Raw genomic sequence first — 26,398 nt, forward strand, 5'->3', positions numbered from 1 at the left:
TATTTCCCTCTGGAAATATGGTGGGCATAAGCCATATGCACTGGTAGTAGATACTTAGAGTGATTATAATATTATTAATTTTTATTTATAGGGCGCCGCTAGGTATCCGTAGCGCCATACAGGGACAGACAGAATCACAGTACAGGGTCAGACAGCACGGTACAGTTAACAAAAATCACAGTAACTCGGAAGCTCAAAGTACAGCTAGATGACAGGTGAGAGCCCCCACCGGGGTAGAGAGAGGGGAAGAAGGGCAGAAGGACCTCACGGAAGAGGCAAGTAGCTGAAGAGCAGAGTTATAAATGGTGGAGAAAAGGAGGCCCTGCTCGAAGGAGCGTACAATCTAAGGGGATGGTAGGACGGACAGAGACGCAAGGGTAAGAGGAGGAAAGGGGGAGAACGGCGGCTGAGACGGGAAAGGGGAAGGGGGGGGGAGAGGAGAACGACGATGAGGGAGGTAAGTGGGAGACTGGAAGGAGGGCAGTTAAGTGGGAGACTGGAAGGCTTTTAAGAAAAGGTGGGTTTTTAAGGCCCGTTTGAAGCTGGACAAGTTGGGGGATGTTCTGATGGAGCGGGGGAGCTGGTTCCAGTGGTGGGGGGCAGCGCGGGAGAAGTCTTGGATGCGAGTGTGGGACGAGGTAACCAGGGGGAAGGAGAGGCGAAGGTCATTGACCAAACGCAGAGGGAGTGATGGAGCGTGAATGGAGAAGAGGTTGGTGATGTAGGGAGCAGTGGAGTTGGTGATGGCCTTAAATGTAAGTGTGAGGAGCTTGAACACGATTCTGTAGGGGATGGGGAGCCAGTGAAGGGTTTGGTAGAGGAGGGAGACAGAAGAGGAGCGTCAAGAAAGGAAGATGAGCCGAGCGGCTGCAGTGAGTACGGAGCGAAGGGGAGCAAGATGAGAGCGGGGGAGGCCAGTAAGGAGGAGGTTGCAGTAGTCCAAGCTGGATATAATAAGAGAGTGGACAAGAGCTTTAGTGGCATCTTGGGAGAGGAAGGGCCGATTGCGTGCGATGTTGCACAGCTGGAAGCAGCAGGATTTAGCGAGAGAGAGAATGTGAGGGGCAAAGGAGAGAGAGGAGTCATGGATGACACTGAGGCAGCGAAGTTGAGGAACAGGAGAAATAGAGGAGTTATGAACAGTGATAGAAAGGTCGGAAGGGGAGGGGGATTGAGCGGGAGGAAAGACAATGAGTTCGGTTTTAGCGAGATTAAGTTTGAGAAATCTAGAGGACATACAGGAGGAGATGGCAGAGAGGCAGGCGGACACCCTAGAGAGGAGGGAGGGAGAGAGATCAGGAGAGGATAGGTAGAGTTGGGTGTCGTCAGCAAAAAGGTGGTACTTGAGACCAAAGGAGCTGATGAGTGATCAGCTGTAAGAATGTGGGCAGCAGGCTCTGCATGGTCTAGGGACCAACAGGGATTTCCCAGCTACCCCAGTGAGTCAGTTCGGCAATGCTGCTCACCACTTTCAATGTAGTGGCATAACACAGAAATAGGCAGTCTTTGCACTGGAGAATTTCACTACTTATGCAGTCAGAATCATATATATAATGGAATGTGCAGGATGGGCAAGAACAGCAGACTAGGTGATGTGAAGACAATTTAAAAAAGCAGAGTTTATATACTAAAAAAACAGAAGCACAACACATTTAGCACTTGCATCGTTGGAAACATATTGCAAATGTTTATTCACATAAATCAATGTTTTGTCAAGGTAACATACATTTAAAAACATACCCTTAGATTGTACGCTCCTTTGAGCAGGGTCATCTCTCCTCCTGTCTTCACCACTTTTAACTCTGCTCTCCAGTCATCTTGCCCTCCTCCTACCCGTTCCCTCTTGCTCCCTCCTCTCCACTCTGGGGGTTTCCCTGCCTTCCGTGCCCTCTTGGGCTTCGCCGTATGCGGGACCTTCCCCTCTCCCCTCCCCCGCCCCTCTAGCTGTGCTTTGAGCTCACGGAGTTACTGTGAGTTTTGTTTACTGTATCGTGCTGTCTCACCTTTGTATTGTCGCTTTGTTTGTCCCTGTACGGCGCTACGGATACCTAGTGGCGCCCTATAAATAAAAATTCATAATAATAATAATAATAATAATAATAATACCTGTATATATACATGTTAGAAGAAGCACTCGTTGTCGAGTTCAATGATGGCTTGGACACCGGTCCAATGGACATCCCACCTTTCCAATCAGACTTTTGTATCACCCATAAAGCAACCATAAAGCAGAGCAACAAGTGAGGCAAATAGGCGGAGTAAGCTTACACTGCCTATGGTACAACAAAGCAACACTGTCTAATGTGAGAATTAGTAGCATCATACCACTGAGAAAGTAGGTTCTATAAATATATGCATACAGAATGTGAAGAAATTAGCTCAACTCAGCCTTTGGTTCATTAATACAAAATTTAGGTGCAGTATAAGGTTCTCTGCCCAGTAAACATGGAACAAAATTGAGCTTTACTTTTCAGCAGCTTAATGAAACCCCCACATTCCTATCCCCCATTCAGGACACTACTTTACTTATAAACCCCTCTCTAACCACTAGGCAGCTAGGTTGCTTACTACTTTTCTCTATATTGGCTAAATACATGCATGCCACTATATTTCTGAGGTTCTCTTTTCAACCAGTCATTGTAGTCACTCTCTACTTCTTCCTGAAAAACACACAACAGCTTCACAATTGAAACTCTACACAGCATATTAGTAGGTTAATTGGCTGCTATCAAATTTAGAGTGAATACATATTTAAGTAAGATTTATGATATACACAAATTTTATTTAAATAAAAAATAAATCAAATCCACTCATCAATATTGCCCTAATATTTTCATTTATTTTAATATTTTGCTTTAGTCAAAGATTTTAGAAGATTCGAATAAACTTTAATCTAGTTATCCCTTACTAGTATTAGTGGACTTGGTTCTCCTGTTTCCTAATAAATACTTACTATGGCTGGATACTAAGATTTTTAAGATGTTCCCCATAGAAGGAATAACATTCTTCTCATTTTTTTTGTATGACATTAGTTATTCAAGGAAGCACCCAGAAGGAAATAAAGATATATAAATAACAATTGTTTGATAATCAGTTTGTTGCAAGACACAAGTTTGGAGAAATTAAATCACTCTAATACCCATTCACTTACATTCCCAGTACATTTTCCATTCCGCCACTTCTAAATTTCCACTTCAACCACTGTACGTAAATAGATGTGGCCAATAAACGACACTGGATAGTCTGGCTGTAATCTAAGAAGCGGAGAAAGTGAGAAATAAAGTGTTTGAAAAAAAAATGTTCTGGTTGCAATGACATTTTATTTAAGAAATTGCTGTCACAGTAATTTGAAGTAAACAAAAAAGAGTCACAAGCCTGAAGTGAATTGAGATAAGGGTTTTTTGTTGATTTATAATTGGGCGAAATGAAGAGTAGCAGTTTTATAAGTGGTACATAGCAAGTGCAATTAATATTATAATTTCCAGTTTGTTAAGGCTTTATATACAGTCCTTCTAGACTCTTCCTGCATATTTACATGTGTGTACTTTTTAAATATACAGTAGTTTGTTTAATGATCCTGTGATTTAACACTATATAATACATATAGAAATAACATTATAATGCCATACTTCAGTGTTATGTCTTTAATATATATATATATATATATATATATATATATATATATATATTCATTTTATATAATTTCTTATTTTTTATAATAACATAAGTCTTGGGTACCAAGTGCGCTACCTTTGCCTAGAGCCCTAGACCATCTTCGTTTACATAATGACGTACCTAACGTTTGCGTCACGCTGCCAGGAATCCTCCTGATTTCCAGCAGGCTGTTCTTTTCTGTGACTCCCCGCCCTACGCAGCTCATGCGCTTCCTTTCACTGCCTATGAGAGGGAGGATAGCTATGTGTCTAGAACAGCTAAACTGTAAGGAACGTCCTGACTCCTAAGACCAACAAGTGGGTGGGGACTGTAACTCTCTTATGAATAATGAATATGAGAACAGGAGGGGCTTTACGTTCACAGACTATCTTTGGCTGCCAAAGGGGTGGTGAATGATGCTCATGCATAATTAATAGCCAACTTGGAATGGTCATTAGAAAGATCTGATTGGTTTACAGTGTTATGCGTAACATCTGCTTACAGACGGACACTGGGCGACTACTGGACGCTGGTTGGTAGAGAGGCGACAGTGAGCGAATCTTAGGCGGAAGTTGTTAGGCCAAGAGGTGATTGGCGGGTGTGGGTGGGACTGAGTGAGGTGGGTCGAGTAACTTCCGGCCTTGGTGGCATAAACGGTGGGAGCTGCGTCAGAGCGTGGAGTAAGAATTAGAAGTTGTTAGAGGGGGAGATAGGTGAGAGCTGATGTTTTATACATATGTTACATGTCAAGAGAGCTCTGGGTTTTGTGCGCTGCTAGCAACACGTGTATAGTTGTTTTATGGAGAGAGATTACATCATGTATATCATTTATTGTGTAGTACTGGGTCAGAAGTAGGGAATTTGTGACAATGTTGTGCAACTACAATCCTCAGCATATCTTGACAGCCAGATACTGGGAGCTCCACAAAAAGTTGGAGAGCCACAGTTGCATCTTCCTGCCGCAGATGTTCCCTAAGCTTAACTGTACAGTAACCTGTAAATATATTTTTTTTACATAGAATTGTATAATCCAAACAGTTTGGGAGTTGGTATGATTGCACCAGTAATGTGTTTATGAGAATGTAGTATGATTTATGGGTTTGTGTGATAAATAATTGCTAATATCTGTGCTATTTTAGCTGTATCTCATAAGCTGTTTAATAAGTTTTGTATGGTCATAATCTATAAATTATTCCAAAACTACTATCAGTTTAATGTGATGTACTTAAATAATGTGAATTTGTAGCCTAGTGTAATATTAAAATTATATATTTGCATAATACAATATAATTAATTGGCATCAAGTGTAGTGTATACCTCCCAAAATGACTACTTGCCAAGTGGACAGAATGTTTGCTCATATTTACCAAATTTAACTAGGTCTGAATACCTGTTTTGTAGAAAAACACTATAAAAATCCATTACCTGGCAGCATAGATTGCTGCAGTTAGAGAATCAGTGTGACAGAATGTGAGCATTGCATGAAATTCTAAGGTGGGTAATGTTACATTGTGTAGTATGACATAATCTGGACACTGACAGCGATACAATGTCCAATGTTGCTCTTAATATGGCACATCTCCTGGATAAATCTCTTCATGTTCAGATTGGGAATTTATGATGATGAATCTGTGACCTCTCATTTCTTAAGCACACTTGTTTATAATATTGTTGGTAGAATAGTATTTTGATGATTGCAAACAGAAAAGGGTTGTACAATATGGAAAAAATTATTGGTTTCCCACTGACCAATAGTAAAAAGCAAACAGATGCTTTGTGGTCATAAACTTCACTATAAGCAGGAAGGACATATATCATCTGTGTGTGCAATCATCTAATGTGTGGTATACAAATGGTAACAAAAATAATGCTATAGCAGCTTTGGCATTCTTACAAGAAAGGGACCACAGAGTCTTGTGGTGAAGGGTGGTCTGAAGGCCCTTGCCCTCTTAAAGGGCATTTTGGCTCCAGAGGTCAGGATAGATGAAGCTACACCTTCATTGTTTTCCCAGTGCATTTCAAGGGGCCCACCTTTCAAATTGTTTAACCTCCTACTGCAGGTGCAAAATGTGTGTCTATAAAAGTGTAGGATGAAACAGTTATCTCTAGCACCTCTGAGCACATGGAAAATTGAAGCGTTTTTGCAGGGTAAAATGGGTTTATGCCTTTCCACAAAATATATCTAATATGCATTTTCTCCACCTTTATATCATTTTAATAATCTTGCTCCTTAAAATCTCGACTTTGCAATGCTCCACAAAAAGCTTCCTCACACTTGGTGAGGAACACCCTCACTCTGCATACTTCTGCTTCTCTGCAAAACCTGCTGTCTTACTCTGTAAACATTGTACTTTGGCAGATATCTAGGCACAATAGCCCAAATTGAGGCATGCAACATCAATCACCAAGTAACAGTTTGCATCGAGTTTCAGCAGTTCTGCACTTAGGCCCAGTGATTGCACCATCAACTTCAAGTAGCCCAGACTACATTTCTGTTTCTGTACAAGTGGCTGAGTGAAAATTTCAGAGGCAGCTTCTTTTTTTTTTTTTTTTGTTGTGTGAATGTTATCCTCAGTATACCTAAAGAATTTGTTTGCAAATCGAAGCCTTTTCCCGATCTTCATTAAGCAGTTTGGTGAAGAATATTATTTAAAAGTAGCGTTAGCTGCTTACATCATGTGTATTTTATGGTCTCACAATATATAAGCTATTGTCCTCGTTCATTTTCAGTGGCTATGGCTCCGTGTTGCTGTTATAGACCGTAATTATGCATAGGGAAAATGCTTTCATTCAGAGATAGGACTCTCTAAAGAGTTCTTCAAATTGGTTCTTCTATATTTGTGAACATTTTCTAGTAGCTCTTTATTATACGGCAACTTGGTGTTTTAGCTTTTAATACATAAAATCTGGAAGATGGACAGAACATGGCATACAAGGAGTTATTGAGTGACAGTTAGATTGAGGTGACAATGTACTATGGTGATGTTTGTGTAGACTGATAGTAGAGGCTTTTGTTTCACACAGTGATTATGTATTGTTGATAATTGGAGGTTTTTGTTAGTCATATTGGGAGACTGCTATGCTGGTGACTGCAGTTTGCATGGCGTTGGACTGATTGGCTGGCCCCATGTAATCTGGTTATTTAGCCTAATCCTAAACAATCATATTTCTGCAAGGTGGCCCATCATATGGTTTCCCATACTAGCAGTGTAACCAGTCATACAACAGTTAAGCAGCATGACTAGATCTGACAGCGGTTTGCCAGCGTCGCTGTATTTTCATACTAGAATCCCTGGAACAAGAGGTTCCTTGGCATCTTATCTGTACATTCTACAGTCTATATCTATACATAAGCTGGATTTCCTTTATGAACTGTAAGTAATCTTTAAAAGACTGTGTATAATGGCACCTTTCATCTAATGTCCCGCCAGCATTGCAATGATACAATTACAGGCACAACCACATTAAGTCCAAAAAGATACCATTAAAGGCCTATGCTGCATCTGACTCATGTTCCACTACAAACATATATTATCAAATTGTCATTTCAATTATCATATATAAAGAACTATTGCAATTATTGATACTTAATTAGAATAGAATCTGAAGAGAATAGATGAAGGGTGAAATTAGTGATCAAATATGTAACCATAACCTAAGAAACATATATTTTTTATTTTTTTATGAATATGTGACGTACAGGAGGAAATTTGTCAAATACTGGAGACTTCATGCATTCCAGAGGGCAGTAGAAAGAAAAGAGTTTTGAACCAGGGAGGTGTTTATTGATAAACAAAAAGTGAAAAATCATATGCCTGAATTGAGTGTAGTTACAAATATTTTCAGCAAGAGTACAGTGTATTCATTCATAAGCTATAGTTGTTTGCACTTGTACTGAATTTTTCATTTCATCTCCTGTTTAATAAGGACTTGAGTTGATCTGAATCTCCCAAATCCATTAGTATTTTTTTTTTGGCCCTCTAAAAGTTGCATAACGGCAAAAACAAGACTTAAATGTAATATTGTTAATTTTATATTTAAAACGCCTAGTCCTTAATTTGTATTAAATATATACACCCTTTAAAAGAGTATCTAATGGCTCTTGCTTTTCAGTTTGCATTAGTTTCTATCGGAAAGGATTTGTGCCTAGCTACATTTTTGCAACACCTCTGTTGGGAGGTTGATGGGTCTCTGAGCTGATCCTATATACTCATTGCCTACAGTTTAGGTGGTTTCCAATGATCGAAGTGGGGGTGTATACGGTGGTATGCCACACGCCTCTTCTCCTACTGTTCATTGTAAAACTATTAAATTCCCATTATATTTTTCATACCACCACTTCTAAATTTCCACGTTGACCACTGCATGGATCCATATCAAGCATTCTATGCACAGTACCATTGGATACATTGTCTGTCGTCTGGGTCTCAAACCAGCAGGCATGTAAATATTGTCTTCCTATCCCCTCCCCTCCAGATGATTGCATTGATATGATATGCAAATCCTCCAACTTCTGTTCATCTATTTTCAAAACGCTATTATCCATTATTCCTACCTGAGGAGATTGTTCACATTAAACTGTTTGGTGCTTCTTAGTGTCCCCACTAAAAAGCACCAAACAGTTATATAACAGGTTATACTTGTAAGTAGGTTATAGGTTTGTTTGGCTTATTGAACCATTTTATTAAACATGCTGATTTAATGGCAGAATTTTTTTGTTATGAATATTATGTTTACAGGTTATAACAATGTTCTGAATAACTGGAAAACAGTTTTGCTTTATTTTCCAGACTTTCACATCAAGGTAGTGTGGTGTGTATTGTGCTTAATTCATGGGCATCTTAGGAGGTGCACTAGGAATCTACACATAGTGTAGGCAGCCATTTTGTGGACTGCACCAATGTTCTTGTAAATGTATCTTTGGGATATGGTAACATGCAGTGGGTAAGAATAAACTGCTGTTCTGGTGGTGAAGTAAAACCTCAGTTAATTTTACAAATATGCATTAAAAAGCCTTTGTTTTGCTTTAACTTATGCAACACCTTAACCATTGTCTTGTGACAATTGAATGTCCTGATCAACCTCAATTCTTAAACCCTAGCTGTCTAAATGTTGTTTCACTGATATTATAAAGCACCATACACGGCTGTTTAAAAAGGGATTGTGAAGCTAAATACATGGATAAGCACTCTGTCTAGCAATGTGTATACCGAGTGGGTAACAAGGACATGTTACTAGTCATATTTCCTGCAGGCAGCAGTGCTTTCCAGACTGAACCGAGCCAGTGCATTTTCTTTGCAACTGTGCCTGAAAAATTGCTTAGCTAAGGCATAGGAGTGATTTTGTGTAGTCTGGTTGATGCTATTAATGTAATCACACTTGGCTAGAGAAAATCCATGTGCTCAGACAAAGCTTACAAATAGCTGAATTATGAAACCGATTTTACATATGAATTTTAGAGCTCTTTTTGACTGCTTATGGGCTCTTTATATAAACCAAGGACACAGTATGACCATTGGAAGCTATTCCATGTAATCCAGTGGTTGCCTCTTTCTGTTTGACGATGCCTTGCTAGACTTTAATTATAAGTTTGTACTAACCCACAGCTGTATGCGTAGGGTTGAGATGAATGGTCAGATGAAGCCAAAAAGTCAACCATGTATTTAACAACGGGAATGTTGTTTTAATATATCCCATAATTGTTAAATGTGGCTTCTTTTCACATTGGGAACTTTCGCCTCATTCACATTTTTGGGCATCATGGTGGCTCAGTGGTTGGCACTTCTGTCTCTCAGTGCTGGGGTAATGAGTTTGATTCTTAACAAGGGCCTTATCTATGTGGAGTTTGTATGTACTCCTGTGTGAGTTTACTCTCATACTCCAAAAAACATACTAGTAGGTCAGTTGGCTGCTGACAACATTAACCCTAGTCTGTATATGTTCGGGACTTTGGACTGTAAGCTCCAATGGGGCAGGACTAATGTGAATGACAAAAAATATTCTCTGTACAGCGCCACGGAATTGGTGGTACTATATAAATAAATGGTGGTGATGATTTATCACAGTTGAGAAACACCACTTTGGACTGCTGCTGCATCCTTCTGTTAGTTTAACCCAACTGACAAATCACACTATATTGAAGAGGTTGAAGAAGAATGCGGCTGACTTCGAGAAGCTCCTTGGGTGGTATGGGGGGAGAGGGGGGGGTGGAGAGAATGTATGGTGGTTTACACTAAATTACTTATCTTGAAAATTTTGCATAAGTGTATCCTTGTTTAAAGGATAACTGGACATAAACATTAAGCGATTATGGGTTGCCCCCCCCTTATTCACAGATTCACAGATGAAGCTAATGTGGGGAATTTCCTTTCATTGGACCAGCAGTTTGCAATGACATTCTGTTCTGATTAAATCAGTTGGGCTGGACAGATTAAGTCTTCATGCTGTGTAAACTTGATTTAGAGCGATATGTAAAAATCCTGCTGGGTTGGAAAATCTGTGCGTGTTGCCCTTGTGGGAAGGGGTCTTAGCATGTGCTTCCAAGCAGAAAATGCACGGGTGGTTTCTAGTGATGTATCAAACGCCTTTAATAAGTATCAGGAACACCATATGTGTTTTAGTATTAGTCAATGTGGACTTCATTGTTTACAGAAGGAGAGTACAAAAAGACGACCTATGTCAATGAGAGTAAAGGGAGATTCTGCACATACACATTGATTGCCTGATTACATCACTGGTGTGTCATAACACTACTTTCATTAAAGATCGCACAACCACAAAGTGATGTTGTTTTCTTTAACTGAAAGGATATTTACAAGTTAACTTATGTTTGTTCTTTAACATCAAAAAATTATTCAAGTTGGATCCACTTCAGGTATTGTGTTATGTTTTATGTTATGATGGATGGTCTAAAAAAACAAACAAACAACTTGATAATTTTGACATGGCTACTATAGTTTTTAATCCGCAGACCGTGGAGGTCTCCAAGTGAATTCAGATGCTTTGGGTCTTCAAATTATAAATGCATAAAAAGGTATGTACACGATGGGTACACCTTTTAAAATGGATGATTTTTGGTCAGCATAAATATATAGCATAGTGATGTAATTTCTCACTTGATGAATATTTGGCCACTTAAGTAGTTACTGAAGTTTTATATCTACAATATTTATTTCCTCCACAAATTAGAATAACTCCTACTCTTCACCCTCTTTGTTGCGAAGATGCATCTAGACATATACTTTGCTACAATTGGTTTTCTTCACTGGTCATGTAATTGATTGGAATTCACCTGTGTACAATTAGTATTTCAGCTGAGTTCAAAATAAATATACCAGTCTATGAGAGATTCCACTGTTCTATTTTCAAATTAGAGCCCTCTATTTGGCCCCACTGTTATTTCCAAAGACGAACATTTTTCACAAAAACCCACAAAGGTTATTGAAAAGCATGACGCAGGGGAAGGCTATATGAAAATTTCAGACATTTAGTATCCCCCAGACCACTGTTAAGTTCATCGTAAAGATAATTAGAATATGTCTAGAAGAAGCAGTCCTCCAAAACTGAACATCCATGCATAAAGGGCACTTGTTAAATAGGCCAATGAGGGGATGATTCAACTAGCTGCGAGGTTCTATAGTAGCATCCCATGGGGGGGGGGGGGGGGGCATGGGTGTGAGTAAAAATGAGAAATGTTAGAATTGCCATTTTTTTTTTTGAAAAAAATAAACATTTGACACAAAACTTAACCCGTGAATAGTCTTCCATGGTAGAAGAAAAAATCAATGGGACAATAATAGCCTGGCAATTCACAAATTTTGTGCTTTTTGCAGCGGTAGAAAAAGGAATACAATTGAAGAAAGTTCACATGAAATATCACTTAAAGATTGTCAGGATCTTGTTAACCCCCATCCTATGAGGAGATTGATTCTGTGGTCTGATGGGAACAATATTGAACATTTTGGTCTCAGTGCTAGGTGTCCTGAAACCGATTACTACCTTGAATAATGTTGTTTGGAGACAATGATATGGGGCTGCTATTTTGTTTGACATTGAAAATCATGTCGAAATGGAGGGAAAAAGCTTGACACAATATATAGACAAATATTCCTGCTGTTGTATGCAGGAGACCTAGGGGTAAATTTATCAAGCTGTGGGTGTTACCTGTAGTAACCAATCGCATTCTAGCTGTCATTTTGAAGAATGTACTAAACTAGAATCTGATTGACTGCCATAGGTAGAATTTGTTAACATCTCCACTTTTTCAAACCTGCAGCTAGATAAATTTACCCCCTAGAGTTTAGGAAGAAATGGTTATTCCAACAGGACAATGACTGAAAGCATACTGCAGCAGTAGCAGCCATATTGGAATGGATTAAATAAGGGAAAATATATGTTGATTCTATGGTAATAAATTAGATAAATGACTATTTCAACAGTTGCCTAGTTATTGAAATACTAGTTTGCAACATTGTGTGGTGGTGTTGTGTGCCTGATTATTAAATTGACTTCATTTATTCTTAGGGGGGTATTCAATTGTTTCTTTTAACGCGCTAAAACCAAAAAAAACGAGCGCTCTAAAAAAACTTCATATTATACGGTAAATTTGCGCGCGTAAACAGTTAATACGGTACTTACTCGCTGCCAGCGGGCTGAATTTCAGCTCGCTGCTCAGCTCGCTGCGAGATGAAATTTAGCGAGTAATTACCGTATTAACGGTAATATTTTTAGAGCGCTCGTTTTTTTTGGTTTTAGCGCGTTAAAACAAACAATTGAATACCCCCCTTAGATTGCAAAAATTTTATTACAGACTTTATGGATGACTACCAATAAATAAGGTGAAGTCTTTATGATGAATATGAAGCTTAGCAGACTAAAAGTGCCCAGCATTTTCATACTGGTTCTATTCTTGTACACAGGAAGCTGCTAAGTTATTTTAAGGAAACCTGGTATAGACTTGACACATCATTTTTGAAGTTGTACATTGAGAGGTTTGTGTTTGTTTACAATTTTATGTTTGTTTTTCTGTGTGTGCATTTTTTAAGAAAGATAAAGCTGCTGCCATGTAGGGTGTGACAAAACCTGAGCATATCAGATGTCTTATAAATATACACACCAACATATAACTTAGATTTCCTTTCCTCAGGACTGGACTCTATTCAGCAGCCAGATTGTCATTAATACTACCAGGGGTTGTTAAGCAGTGGAGGGAAAGTCATATAGTTTTAAATAAAATTTACAGATGGTGTGATTGAGTTATTCATTTATGTTGTAGATGTAAATGCAGTTTCTATGTTCAGACATGGATTTGCTGACATCTAGAGGAGCTCTAGATGAGGTTGTTTTTGTTTTGTTGCCCCCCCCCCCCCCCTTCTTTGTAGGCCTACATCAACTTTTTTCTGTCAACTTAAAACTTTCTTATTGTCTGGCTCAACAGGTCTGTGAGAAAATGTGCATTTGTAATTACAGCCACCCATTCTTCGGTCATATATGCATCTGTGAATGTAATGTAAAATGTGGAATTTTTAGCAAGTGTCTTTGTAGAGGTAGGATTTGGCCCTTTAACCTTCTCAATCTATATATAAAACAATGTTCATATATTGGTTTAATAAACCTATATTTCAGCTAGATGCACGTGTGAGGGGGCCCGGTAACACTCCTTAAACATCTTGTGACTTCTATTGAAAGGCATTTTAACAATTTTTAGATTCCTTATATTTTAGTTTGCTGTGAAGCCATATCAAATTACATGAAAACACAAGCAAAAATTTCCCATTTCCTCACTTCACCACTTGGGTAAAAGCTGCATCATGCTTAGAGGAGCTGGAGTAGATGAATAATGTTGAAAGTTTGTGTTTTTTTTTGTTATTCTTTGTAAAGTACTGTATAATGATGCCATACACATTTTGTTCTTAATAGTCTTATGATGTTTGATGGTTAATAAAAATGCCCCGTGGAATGGAGGGGACCTTATATTAAGCTATATGCTGCAGCTATGTGTAGGTGTTTTCTGCTTTTCTGCTGCTTTGCAGAAAATTTCCATTTTACAACCACAAATATCACCATATTGGCTGCTGCTGTATACAATTGACCTTCTGAGGGCAAGGGGGGGGGGGGGGGCGCAATCTTGGCTTTTCTAGCTGAAGATTTTGGTTTATATTTGAAATTACATAATTGAGTATTGATGTGTAGCTCTATGTACTCATACCTACATACAAAGTTAAATTACTGCCATTACTGAGAACCTCTATCAGATTGTGCCAAGTGAGAGCATTCTTCATTTTACTAGCATGTACTTTAGATGAGAAAAGAGCTAGTTGAAAAAAAGTTCCCTTCTATTCAAATGATAAAATGCAATTTTGATCTTCCCCAAAACATTTTTTGTTCCATAAAATTGGGTTCTGCTTTGTTATTGTGAGATGGTAACAGTGCACTGTGCTTATTAATATGTGTCTATAGACAGGCAAGTTAGCTTGCATACATTGTAACAGTGCGTGGACAACCTGATATACTTCAAGAGCTATGCATTACTGTTAATGTCAGTAATGAAAATACAACCTGTCAGGAACAGCACTCACCTGAGCCTGCGTGATGTGTGTGTGTGACAAAGGGTTAACCAAAAACAACCACCTGGTCTGTCTAAAATGATTAAATCCTTCCCTATCTATGCCGCATATTAGCTTTGCAGTATCAACTCTGCCACCACCAAGGTTTTTTCTGAAGAGCTGACACTCTTATTTAGGAAGCCTTCAGTTCTCCCTTAGAACTAATCTATCACAATTTACTTTAATCAGTTAACCTAGACCACAATGTTCTCCTCGGTTTTCAATTATGTAGCGTTTTGACCAAACTTTCGTGTAAATTTGTAAGAACACAGACTTAATAAGTTTAAGTGTAATTTAATATGGAAAATACATCCACAATGCTTAAGATAACGGTAAAATGCCATACAAATACAATGCAATTGTTTCTTATAAAATAAGAAGTGATCAAACACAGAATTGATACCTCATGTACAATCACATTTCTGGTGCGGGGAGAAGCAGAAAAATGGGACACTCTTCAATATCAGATTGACTCCAAAAAGTGAACAATTTCTTAAGCTGGGTACACACTACAGAAATTTCCACCAACTTTTTATGCCGAGCGATTTTACATGCGATCGATGTTCCGATCGCTCGGTCCATGCACTGCATACACACTAGCCTTGTTTAGGACGATAAAGGGAAGAGCGGACGTCCCTTTAGCGACTTTTTACAGCCATGTTGCCGTGAGCAATGACTGTAATTTCATACTCACTGTTGTGGATCAGTCGGAAGTTTATACACACTACACAGCGAAAACGACATTGGACCGAAAATATTAAACGGTACGACCAACCAAATGAGGCGATAATCCATTTGGGCAGACTTTTGACCATCGTGTCACTGCAAACACTGACCCGACTTTTGAACGAGCGGTCGTATGTCGGCTGGTTGAGCCGATTATTGGACGAAAACAGTGTAGTGTGTACCCAGCTTTAGAGGTATACTACAGTTTTAAAGTCTGCGGGAGGGCCCACAGCCCCCCTGCCTGTGATGTCAGAACTGAAAGATCTATTTAAATGCAAATTAGGGTTTTATGACTCCTATTAACAAAAACCTTTTCTAGTCAGGATTTAAATAACCTGTTCCAACTTTTTACCGGAATGGCTTACAAACAAGTACCCCTTCATCTGCATACCACACATGCCTCTGGTAAGTATGATATTGGAGAAAATATATTTTCGTTTGACCCTATTGAGCTTCAATTTGTTATTAAATAACCCTGTCTCCGCAGTCGGCATGTCTGAGGCTTCCCAGAGGTGTTAGATTTCACTGTCCTTAAAGAGATATTTTCAAAGGCTTTTACATTTGCGACCTGCCATAAATGAAAAAAGTGTTAAAATGGATCTAGGCTCTTATCTACCAGAACCCTTTGGGGAGTTTAACATAATTGATTTAAACAGCTCATCTGAGCCATGTCACACTATTTCTAGGCATTTATTCAAAACACATATTTGCAGATGTGTATGCCCAGAGATTAGTTTGCACATGACACAATCCCAAAACAACCTCTGCACCCCCACATAACACTTCCTAAAATGACCCTCACTTGCTCCAAAATTCCACTATGTGCCCCTCAGACGTCCTGCTTGATAGAAAATGCCCCCACGTGCACTTGGATGCTTTCAGTTCTTGCATGTACTTCAAAACTCTTGCACCTACCACTCGGACCTCCTCACATGCCTCACTCTTTGACTAATCTACAGCCTGTAAATGGTTCACCTTCATAGCTGGATCCCGCAGTGGAAGGAGGGAGAGCATGCGGTTCAGAATACACTACATTCAATCCTCCTCTGATGTGCGGTGTGACCTCCATGCATTGTGAAGAGAAGGTCACATCATGCAGAAACTAGCTAATCCTGTTCAGTTTTATTCTCTGTCTATAAAGCAGAGAATTATACTGTGTGGGCTCACAGAGGTGGAGGCCACAGGTGAAGACTCCCCGGGCTCTCTATTGCCCACCACTGCAGTGTGACCACTAACATTTTGAAGTTCTTTAATGTTGAGGTTTTTATTTTTGAGCTAAACATTTAAAAATGTATTGCAAGATCTATATACCACACTTAAGAAATGCTTTTTTGTTGTTCTCTTCTCTCCGTTTCACTTACTAAATGGCAGAGCAGGCAATACATAATCTTTAGTAAATCAGTAAATGGTACATCTGAGAATTACTGTACTCTAGCTGCGATATTTCCTCTCCCCAGGGCAGGTCACTCCCAGGCCTCCCATCCTGCTAAAGAAAAGGAGGTATGGGGGTGTGTCGGTGCTGTGACCGGATAGACTGCCAGCCGGTGTTTTTGGAGAGGGAGGTCTTTCACAGATTGTCTGTTTTTCTTTCTTACCATCAGTAACTGTTTTTACTGACCACTGCCCCCATCGTCATCTGTCACCAGACACTTGCCAACTGAGAATGCTAGTGGCACACAAGTTGAAGGAGGATATTTCTGCCACAATCGGGCTCCTTCATGGGCACCTGGAACTGTTTACTTCTGGATGGTTGGTATAGCTGCTGCAGTGCGTCTTGCTGGTTCCTTCTGACCGCCTACTATGGAAGAGGACAGCTGGGTATTGGCTCAGATGCTGGATTCAACACAGGATAGTTGGGGAACAGATTAGAGTATAGGCTCTTATCTGTTGGTCACAAGTGTCGGGCAGAATTTTGAAGTAATTTGATGCTCTTAAAAGTGGTTGGTGGAGGTTAACAGTATATTCAAGTACCTGTAACCTACAGAGTAAAGCAGTCATTTTATATATCGAACAATTTGCCTTCAGCCTTTCATCTAGTTACAAATCAGACACTTGAAATACTAGGAGCCAATAATGTCAGTGATGTATGAGACAGCATTTAATGCCTTGGTGATGTCATTGCTGCCTAGTTACATTCTTAGTTTTTATGAAAATTAGCTCAGGCCACAAAATGACTGCCTTCAACTGCAGGTAATTGATGTACTGTGACAGATGCTGTAGAAGTTCCTACTTGGAAACCATGGAGAAATGCTTTGAGAGTTGTATTCATATGGACCTTTTAATAGGGCAGCATGATAATGAGTACAACGTCTCTGCAATGTAATCTCTAGAGACAGGATAGATAACATTAATAAAGCTACTTTGGGTTCTTTGCTATCACAAATCTCTAGGGGCAAAAGGGTTGGAGAAAACTGACAGAATAGATATCCGATTTCTTAAATTCCATTAGGTCTTTAAGATGCAATGTGACCTAAATAATCCATTATCAAATACTCAGATTGCTCTCCGGATAATTTTAGTGAGATTATGCAGATTTGGTTAAAAATGCAGTAGGTGAGCAGAAGTATAGAGCGTAACAGTTAACTTTATCAGATTGTTTGAGGGAGGGGTGTCCATTCACAAAGCTGAGTAGACTGCTGATTCATATATCAATAATAATTATACTTTTCTTTGGCCCCCAGGTTTTCTTCTGTGATGTCTTAAGTATTTGGGGTTGAGGGACAAATTTAAAAAAACAAAAAACAATGACTAAAACACTTTCACAATTGGTACAAAAATATTGCAACAAGTAGTTTTCAGTTTGGGGATTTTTTGGATTGAGTGAGTTTTAAGTCACAATTAATTATGTCAAATGCAGACCCCAAATGTTTCCACCATTATGATGAGGTGAATTGAGACTACTGATATAATGCTATTGGATACTGCATAATTTTGTTCTGTTAAATAATTAAGAGGCGATTATATAATCGGAAATTGAGGATTATCCCAACAAACCGTTATGACTCTAAGCCATAGTGAAACCCACTGTGCTCAGTCATCATCTAGCAGGTCAGCCTGGGGACGTCTGGGACGTCTACGGTTTTAGCTTCTCTCCTAACTGCCTGTAATAAATTTAGTGGGATCTCCTCACTGGAGCTTTCATCATGGGACTTTTTCATGCTTTGTGACTTAAAAAAAGAGTAGTACTAGAAATGTAAACAAATGCATACATGTATGCATGTGTCATACACAGTGTAGAACACGCTGTGATTTTTTTTTTTTGTCATTTCTCTGGTGGTCCGAAGATACTCTAGTCTGAGCCTTGCCAGGTGCATTTTTGTACTCCCTCCCCTCCGCAGATGAGTCATTGCTGAGCTAATTCTTATAGGATTAGAGATAGCAAGCATTGACCAATAACAATACGAGGTGGAACTTCCTTTGCTGTAAATAGCTCTGTTGTTGCTGGAATAACATAGTAACACGGGTAGGCAGGGACAAAATTGCAATTGGCTGGATATCCTACCCTCTTCCATGTGACTGCAAGTTAAAAGCAGTTTGTGGATAGAAATATATCTGAGGATTAATTTGGGTTGCTGCTAAGGTTATGTGCTGGTCTCGTTAAAGTCTTGCACGTCACTACTGTATGCTGCTTCTACATGATTTTTGTGCTCGGTGTTTAGAACAGCTGTGCTCCTCCATCATTTATTTATATAGTGCCAACATATTCCGTAGCGCTTTACAGTTGGGCACAAACACAGTAAACTAATAAACAAACTGGGTAAAACAGACAAAGAGGTGAGCAGGCCTTGCTCACAAGCTTACAATCTATGGGACAATGGGAGTTTGATACATAAGGTTAAGTCTACATTTTGCATTTCGGTCCAGCCAGACTGCAAAGGTAAAAGTGACTCATAAGCTAAATGATCCTGTCACACAACAATGTTGTTCAGGGGGTAGTTGTCTTGTGTGAAATTGTGTAAAGGGTGGTAACAGGGTAATGTAGTGAGGTTAAGAGGGTGGTTGAGGAATATTATAAGCTTGTCTGAAGAGGTGGGTTTTCAGAGAACGCTTCAAAGTTTGTAGACCAGAGGAGTCTTATTGTGCGAGGGAGAGCATTCCATAGAGTGGGTGCAGCCCGAAAAAAGTCCTGTAACCGGATATGGGAGGATGCAATGAGGGTGGATGAGAGACGCAGAACGGAGTTGCTGAGTTGGGAGATATTTTGAGACGAGGAGATGTATGTTGGTGCAGCTTTGTTGATGCCTCGTAGGCTAGTAAATGTATTTTATATAGAATTCAGTAGAAAACAGGCAACCAGCGTAGGCATACAGAGTATTTCAGAGGAATAACGATTTGCAAGGAAAATCAATCTAGCCGCTGCGTGTAAAATAGATTGTAGGGGTTTGAGCCTGTTTTGGGGAAGACCAGTAAGGAGGGAATTGCAATAGTCAATGCGGGAGATAAGTGCATGGATTAAGGTTTTTGCAGTGTCTTGTGTGAGATATGTGCGAATTCTGGAAATGTTTTTTAGATGTATATAACATGATTTAGATATAAAGTTAATGTGGGGAACAAAGGATAGGTATGAGTCAAGGATTACACCTAGGCAGCGAGCTTGTGGGGTGGGATTTATGGTCATGTTATCAACAGAGATAGAAATGTCAGGTATGCTCTTTTTGGTGGGTGGGAATATTATTAACTCTGTTTTAGAAAGATTAAGTTTGAGTTGGCGAGAGGACATCCAAGATGAAATGGCAGAAAGACAGTCAGTTAAACGGACAACACAGATGTCGAGAGATCAGGAGAGGATAGATAAATTTGGGTATCATCCACATAGAGATGATACTGAAATCCAAAGGAACTTATTCGATTTCCTAGAGAAGCGGTATAGATAGAAAACAGCAGAGGACCTAGCACTAAGCCTTGCGGTACTCCAACTGATAAAGAAAGCGGAGCAGAGAGGTGGCCCCAGAGAAATTAACAGTGAAAGAGCGATTAGAAAGGTAGGATGTGAACCAGGATAGAACAGTGTCTTGAAGACCTAGGGATTGCAGCTTTTGTATGAGAAGAGAGTGCTCAACGGTGTCAAATGCAGCCGAGAGATCCAGGAGAATTAGGAGAGAGTAATGGCGTTTAGTTTTAGCAGTGATCCGATCATTGACGCCCTTAGTGAATGCAGTCTCTGTGGAGTGTTAAGAACGAAAGCCAGACTGAAGAGTATCCAACAGGTTGTTGCAGAAAGGAAGCGTGTGAGGCGAGTGTAGGCAAGCCTCTCTAGCAGCTTGGAGGGGCACAGGAGCTGAGAGATGAGACGCAAATTTGAGAGCGTTTGGATCGGAATCTTGTTTTTTCAGAATAGGAGTAATCCCTGTGTGCTTGTATAGTGAGGGAGAGGGGGAGAGGGAGAGAGAGAGAGAGAGCGCGCGAACACGCGAACACACACACACAGATTTTAGTTAGAGGTGAAATGAGCACAGGAGATGGGGATCTACCAATTTTTGAGGGAATAGGATCAAGAGGACAGGAGGTAGAGTAGGAATTTCCTCTTCATTTGTGGGGTCAAATGAAGAGGGTGTCAGAGGGTGGTGGGAAGAAATTGAACTGCTTGCTTGTCGAGGAAGAGGATACAATTTCTAGTCTGATCTTATCAATGTTGTCCTTGAAGTAGGAAGCAACATCCTGGGTACTGATAGTAGACAGAGGGTTTGGGGTGGGAGGATTTAGAAGAGATTTAAATGTGTTAAAAAGGCGTTTGGGGTTAGAAGCCTGAGCATAGATGAGAGATTGGAGGTATGTTTTTTTGTTTTGCAGTGTCCAGAGCATTTCGATAGGAGCGGTAGATAGAAGTATATGTGAAGAAGTCATTAGAGGTGCGAGATTTACGCCAGTGACGTTCTGCTTTACGGGAAAGTTCTTGATCATTTCGCGTTGCTGTAGTGTGCCACAGCTGACATCGAACTCTACGTGTAGTCTGAAGAGTCGCTGGAGCCGCTTGATCAAGGGTTGTTGCTAAGGTTTGGTGAAAATGAGGTACTGCCATCTCGAGAGGTGAATGTAGAGATAGGGGAGAGAAGGTGTTTGAGAGAGGTGGAAAATTGTTGAAGATTAATAGAATTCAGATTTCTGCCGGTATGAGGGGGCTTGGTAGAGTTAGACAGTAGAGGTTAGAGCAGTGGAGGTGAGTGAGTAGCTGATAAGGTGATTATCCGAGAGGGGGAAGGGTGTGTTTAAGGAAATTAGAAACTGAGCATAGTCTAGAGAAAACAAAATCAAGGCAATGGCCATCCTGATGAGTAGATGATTCAATCCACTGGGAGAGGTCAAGTGAGGAGGTTAGAGAGAGTAGTTTGAAAGCAGCTTTGGAAGGTGGGTTAGCAATGGGGATGTTGAAATCACCAATGATGAGGGTCGGGATGTCTAAAGATAAGTGATGGTGTGCTCCAGGGGGACGATAGATCACCGCAACACGTAGTGAGAATGGATTAAAAATGTGAATAGCATGTACTTCAAAAGATGTGAACATGAGTGATGGCACATTTGGTAGAACTGTGAATGTGCACTGTGGGGAGAGAAGTAGTCCAACCCCACCTCGTCTGCCTTCAGGTCTGGTGGTGTGGGTGAGATGGAGGTCACCATGTGAAAGGGCTGCAGGTGAGGCAGTGTCTGATTGCATGAGCCATGTTTCTGTTATTGCCAGAAGGTTGAGGTTGTTTGCGAGGAAGAGGTCATGTATGGAGGTAAGTTTGTTACAGGACTTTGGAAGAGAGGGGAAACAGGTGATGTGTTTGAGGTTTGTTATAGAGCAGTAGTGTTCTGATGTATGTGTGAGGAGTGTTGGGGGTCCTGGATTAGGTGATATATCACCAGCTAATAGAAGCAGAGAGAGAGAAAGATAGGTAAGGGGATTGTAAGATGTGTGACCTTTTATTTTCTGGTGACAGGTGGAGGCTGTACTTAGAGATAATAAATAGGACAACAGTTCATGGGTGTTAACTAGAGGTGAGTGGAGTAATAAAGGTGCAATGTGGACAAATGTTTGTGTTGGTGGAGGGGTTAAAGATGATACAGTCCTAAAGATAATGCCATGCAAAGAGACCACGAAAAGCATTTTGTTAAACATTTGATAGAGTAAAAGCCAAAAAGTTTGGGGATTTAAAAGAATTACCTATTTGCAGTGTTCCATGTAGATGGACAAATAATGCAGAAATAGGCTGTGGCAGATGTAGCTTATTCCTGAAAGTAATCAAATGTAGTCCAATGTTTGTCTAACTGCATTCTCACACACTTTGTGAGACAACTCACTTCACTCTTTATATAGGGCAGTACAGAACCATTAGGTTTAATAAAGTGGTTACATTTAGAAGGAAAGTATTTCTGGATATATTGGCAGGAATTAGTAATCTACAGGGTTGCTGAGAGATGACCTACCCCGCTGGAATTGGAGGTGAGGTGTGTTATATCTATATCCCTCCCTATCCCTATAACCAACACACATGTAAGGCCTGAAATATAGTTCCATAGCAATCCATATGGCTGCTGTGGGACCTAGTAACAGAGGGGCCCCCCTGTCTCAGTGGAAAAAATGTGCTTTTAAAGGCGTTATTATTTAGAACGTGAGGATAAAATGACTGTAAATATGATTCAGACTGCTGCTTAGGCAATAATTACACTGCCCTCTGTCACAATTCAGCACTCGCCTCAGCTTGTCTGACAAAGGGTTAATTACAAACAACCATCTGGTCAGTTTAAAACTGATTAAAGCACTCTGTCCCATACCATGAATTTTACCTTGCCAATTATGCCACTACCAAGGCTTTGTCTGAAGAGCGGACACTTGCTTAGGAAGTCTTCGGTTCTCCCTTTAAGCTATCACAATTTATTTTCATTAGAGTTATCATAAACTAAATGATCTCCTCTGTTTTAGCTATGTAGCGATCTAAAACCAAGCTAAGTCTAACATGCAAAGTCGTAAGAACAGAGCCATGAACTTTAATGTAGTTTAATATGGAAAATGCACAGTGTGTAAGATAAAAGCAATTAACAAAATGGCATTCAAAGATATTCTTCCTGCAATTTGCTTTTCATAATTTGTTGTGATTTGCAAGTTGATAATTACAAATAATAGCTGAGTGTTGATGGCAGCTTTCTCTTGTAAGCTTTGCCGTCCCTTGGTTGTATGCTGTCAGTTGACTGACTGAGGGTGCAGCAAAGAGTCCAGAAGCTGTTCAGTTTTATTCTTTGCATTGAAACATTGAAATCTGAATGTAGTTTTCTTAATGCAGAAGTGCCAGATCACTTGTATTGAAAAATGTTGGGGTATTTTCCTGCACTAATTGCACACTAGTGGCTTGTGAGGTGTGGGTGCCAGTAAATCACTGAGACAGAACACTGTGTTCTTGGACAATGTTTGATTGCAGTTTACTCAAGTATGTATTGGAGAAGAATGTTCACAGGAACTCATTCGCTTTCCACAAAGCTCTCATCCTAACTCGTAGATTTTATCACTGTGTCATTTTATGTTATATTTTTTCTTTTGTAGAGCATTCAAGCATTTTTTTTTCTTTAAAATGTATTAAACTATTAAATTATTACTGTAATGGTTAACATACATGACAAACTAATTTCACCTTTTGGTGACCTGTGTAAATATGTGCATCATAGTATACTGACAATGGCCTTGCTGAAACTGCTATCATATTATATATATATATATATATATATATATATATATATATATATATATATATATATATATATATATATATATATATATTTTAATAACTAGCCTAGAATTTCATGGGTTTTCAACCTCTGTGTCACAATGTGGTGATTTCTAGCTCCTCTGTATTTCTTCAGTCTAAGAAATTGTAAGCAGTGGCATTTTCTAAAATGTGTTTTAATGATGACACTCTTGTTGAGAGTTGTGTGCGTGCACACAGCTGTAAAGTCTGTTACCTTGCTGTCCTTGTGAGCATAGTTTTCTGGTAGCAAAATAACTATTCCTTAAAACCGTCAAGTGTTCTCTGAAAACCCACCTCTTCAGTCAAGCTTATAATATTCCTCCACCACCCTCTTAATCTCCCTAGGCTACCCTATTGCCACCCTCTACACAGCTAATACAAAACAATTCTGACCAACATAGTTGTGTGACTGAACACTAAATACTCTGTAACCTTTGCATTCTAGCTGGACAAATATTCAATATGATGTAGCACTTACCCTTGTGTATCAAACCATTGTTCCATAGATTGTAAGCCTGCAAACAAGGCCTTCTTGCCCCTCTTTTTATGTATTACCCAGTATTGTTTTATTACTGTTTGTTCCTAATTGTAAAGCGCTATGGAATCTGCTGGCACTATATAAATGTTGATGATTAGGTGTGATAAACTCATGATCAGTAACTCTCGTCTAAGTGTAGGTTAAATGGCAGAAGTACCCCTCAAATCTTACCAGATTAGTATTAAAAAAACATTCAAAACCAAATTGTAGTGGTATTCTTTTAAACATTTGACATAAATGGTTACATTCATACACACCAAGGGGAAGTTGGGATTTCAAAATTTTAGGGGTACCTGGATTAATTTGATACACAATAGGGAATACTTGGTAAATGTGTAACATAAGAGGGTAGATAATAAAAAAAAAAAAAAAAAGTCTAAATTAGAATGCAATTTGGAATGGAGCTCATAGGAAAATCCATCTTGTGGTATTTGCATTTGGATGTAACATTTAGTTTACCATAGAAGGATCTGTGATTGTTGTTCTGATTACTCATAAGCCTTGTTCTCTGAGCATCCTTCTCACCTTCTGGTGACTGGTTATATTCCATGATGCCCTATATATATTATTGATTAGTACTATCACTAATCTGCTACTTTTGTTTGACTAACTGTAATTTATATACCTGGAAAACACTACACGCTGTGTTTACTCCTACTATATTCTATAAATCTATAGTCTTTTAATGGAAAAAAAACCCTGTTTATACCACAAGCTTAAATGGGAAAGTCACATTCAAGGATTTCTATGGTCCAGACAGATTGATTTTCATTGACCCATAGATAAGGCAACAACAAGGGGAAATTTTTTTGTGGATAATAGAATTTTCTGAATGTGGCATTTCCATTTAATATTTACTTCAATAGTCTGTTAAACTTTGTTTTATGGGGCAGTACTGTTAAAGTATAATTTCTTACTAAAATAAATTATATCTTGGTTTAGAAATCCGTTTATTCAAAGTTCCAGTTTGCCATGTTAACCAGAGGCCAACTGGGCATACTGAGACATGTAGTTTAAAAACAGCTGGATAACCACAGGTTTGCAAATTTTGGTTTTAGAGAAAGCTTCCATACATCTTTTAATTTTAAACATTACCTATTAACACAATTATAAAATTGAAATTTCAAAACAGAGGTTACATTCAAAATTGTTTAACAAGTAATTAGAAAAGATGGCTAAATATGTGACTAAAAATTCAAGCGCTAATAGTGTTTGTTGTACTGCGGAAAAATTGTGTATTAAGGAACTTAGTCCTCTGTTGTATGAGAAGCTGAACAATCCCCCAAAAAAGTCCAACTTATTAAACATATATTGTACATGTGCACGGGTGACAAAAAATACTTATGTTGTGATAAGAGATGAATCCTCTTTTCTATTTCAATCGGGAATTCACAAAATAATATACATATTTGAAAGAAAAAGGAAAAAAACAGACATAGCGTGATACTGTATAAACATAAAATGTTGCACATGAAAAAACTTGTATTTTTAGCTATGATATTCTCAAATACTTCAGCAATTCCTTCCCCCTAAGGGAGTGAACTTACAAAAACAATGTGTTTTCTGTGCTTCTCAAAACACTTTCTTGGATCTATAGAATGTGATTTCCACCTTCACCTCCAAACTCCCATTGTGTATGTACTTACAAACAATAAAAATATTGAGTGTTGTACTTTAAAAATTTTCAACCATTCATTTCTGTCCACAGGTATGCCACTTGACCTCCCTGCTTTATAAAAAAGCAAAAAGCATGTCAGATTGGGGGCACAGGTGAAGGCTTCCTGGGCAACCTGTAGCCCACCAATGCCTTCAGAGCATACATTTGAAATATGAATATATCAGTATGTATGAGACTATTCAAACAATGCAGAAAGTCTGTGAATTCTATTATGTGGCACAAAAAAGTGATTGGAAGTGAATAATATATATATATATATATATATATTTTTTTTTTTTTATCTACTGCTGAAGTAAAATTCCATTCTTACACTGTACTCTTGTCAGCAAGTGGCTGTCTTAAGGTGATCATAAGCATACAATATAGTTGTTTGGTCTAATTGCTGAACAACTAGATCTGTATCTAATTTGGCCATGGACATTGATTGGGCAGATCTGACTTCCATCAAGCCAAATTGCTGGATCGCTAGCTCCATTAG

The 26,398-nt window shown here is 39.1% G+C and overlaps 1 protein-coding gene and 1 long non-coding RNA gene across 3 annotated transcripts in view; one reads left to right on the forward strand and one right to left on the reverse strand.

Moving 5' to 3' along the window:
* Positions 1–2,118: 2,118 nt before the first annotated feature.
* Positions 2,119–3,948, reverse strand: LOC142160440 (uncharacterized). The gene is made up of 3 exons (XR_012693226.1): positions 3,751–3,948; positions 3,152–3,254; positions 2,119–2,660 (listed from the first exon to the last, which is right to left on the reverse strand). It is a non-coding gene; the product is annotated as an uncharacterized LOC142160440 (long non-coding RNA).
* A 272-nt stretch (positions 3,949–4,220) lies between these two features.
* STAT3 (signal transducer and activator of transcription 3) overlaps positions 4,221–26,398 on the forward strand; it is a 69,664-nt gene continuing 47,486 nt past the window's right edge. The window contains exon 1 of one of the 2 annotated variants that reach the window (XM_075176912.1): positions 4,221–4,241. The gene's annotated coding sequence lies outside the window, so the exon portion shown is untranslated. The other variant, XM_075176909.1, reaches the window with a different exon arrangement.

Source organism: Mixophyes fleayi, chromosome 6, assembly GCF_038048845.1.
Source record: "Mixophyes fleayi isolate aMixFle1 chromosome 6, aMixFle1.hap1, whole genome shotgun sequence".
Taxonomy (NCBI): domain Eukaryota; kingdom Metazoa; phylum Chordata; class Amphibia; order Anura; family Limnodynastidae; genus Mixophyes; species Mixophyes fleayi.